Genomic DNA, 1,843 nt, shown 5'->3' on the forward strand with positions numbered 1-1,843 from the left:
CCAGCCACCACTGGTGTGTATATGTTTTATTTTAATTCATATGGTTATACATGATTAATTGATGTGTTCTTCATCTTGTTGCTTTGGCAACACAGCAATTGTCCGTCCTGCCAATAAAGCACTTTTTGGCACTCCTGGCCGTGACAGAGGCTCTCCACACTGCTAGAGCCTCCAGCTTGTCATCTGTCCTCATCCTCCTCGACCTCTCCGCTGCTTTCGACACAGTCAACCACCAGACACTATTATCAAAGCTGTCTGAGATGGGCATCTCTGGAACTGCCCTCTCCTGGTTCAAGTCCTACCTGACTGGTAGATCCTCCCAGATCTACTGGAAAGGCTCCACCTCTGCACCCACCCCCCTCACTACAGGAGTTCCACAGGGTTCAGTACTGGGACCCCTACTCTTCTCAATTTATATCAACTCTCTTGGCTCAGTTATCAAATCACATGGCTTCTCCTATCACTGCTATGCTGACGACATCCAACTCTTTTTCTCTTTCCCTCCCTCTACCCCCCAGGTCAATGAAAGAATCTCTGCATGCCTGGCTGACATCTCCAAATGGATGACATCCCACCACCTGAAGCTGAACCTCAGTAAAACGGAACTGCTCTTCATCCCAGCCGGCCCCCCTGCATGACCTCTCCATCACCGTCGATGGCACCACAATACCATCCTTTCAGTCAGCAAAGAGCTTGGGCATCATCCTCGACAGTAACCTGGACTTCAAGGAGTACATTGCTCGCACGTCACGGGCCTGCCGATTCCTCCTCCACAACATCAGGAGAATTCGTCCGTTCCTGACAACATACACGACGCAGCTCCTTATCCAGGCCACAGTTCTCCCTCGACTGGACTACTGCAACGCTCTCCTCGCAGGCCTCCCAGCAAGCACCACCCAGCCTCTCCAGCTCATCCAGAATGCAGCTGCCCGACTGATCTTCAACCTCCCCAAATTCTCCCATGTTACTCCCCTGCTGAAATCCCTCCACTGGCTTCCTGTCGCTGCCAGGATCAGATTCAAGACCCTGACCCTCGCCTTCTCTGCAATCAACAGGACAGCCCCTGCCTACCTTGAAGAACTCATCCAGCCCTACACACCAGCCCGACCCCTGCGCTCAGCAGCAACTGGACGCCTCGCTCCCTGCATGGTCAAGGCAGGAGGTGCTCGTTCTGCCAGACATCGGCGTTTCACCTACATCGCTCCCCAGTGGTGGAACGAACTCCCGGTCTCGCTACGGACAGCTCCTTCACCCCATTCCTTCAGACGGGGCCTGAAGACGCACCTCTTCAGACTCTACCTGGACTGACCCAGCACACAATTGCTGCCCCCCCGCCCATCAGTGCTGTCGTAAATTGCTGTGCTTTTTAAATTGTGCTTTTTAAATTGTTTCTTGTTGCCGCCTTGACGTTTACCCTGACGCTCATTGCGCCGTTTGAAGTTGTCGGAGTCCGCCGTTTGAAAGTGTATCGTATTAGTTGCCCTATAGGCTGTAATTGTACAAATCTAATAGTACTGTGTCCTCAAACAGACCTTGCTCTCAGCTGAGAACTGTCTCATTGTGGAACTGTACACATCCTGTCCCCGTACTGTCGCTATACTTACTGTATGCACTTTTGTAAGTCGCTTTGGATAAAAGCGTCTGCTAAATAAATAAATGTAAATGTAAATATAATATTGCAGCTCATGGAGACTGTAGTTATTTCAGTAGACTGATAGTTAGTGTGGTTGCCTGAAGGGGGGAGGGGGGTGGAAGACGACAACTCCAATAGTTTGCGCGTATGGTCAATAATGCAAGCAGGCATTAGAAAATGCACACAAATGTTATTTTTTTCTTCTAGCTA

At 50.4% G+C, this 1,843-nt stretch overlaps 1 pseudogene; it reads left to right on the forward strand.

Moving 5' to 3' along the window:
* Window positions 1-206: 206 nt before the first annotated feature.
* Window positions 207-1,296, forward strand: LOC118782461 (annotated as a pseudogene).
* The last annotated feature ends 547 nt before the right edge of the window (window positions 1,297-1,843 follow it).

Source organism: Megalops cyprinoides, chromosome 8 (genome assembly GCF_013368585.1).
Source record: "Megalops cyprinoides isolate fMegCyp1 chromosome 8, fMegCyp1.pri, whole genome shotgun sequence".
NCBI classification, from domain to species: Eukaryota; Metazoa; Chordata; class Actinopteri; order Elopiformes; family Megalopidae; genus Megalops; species Megalops cyprinoides.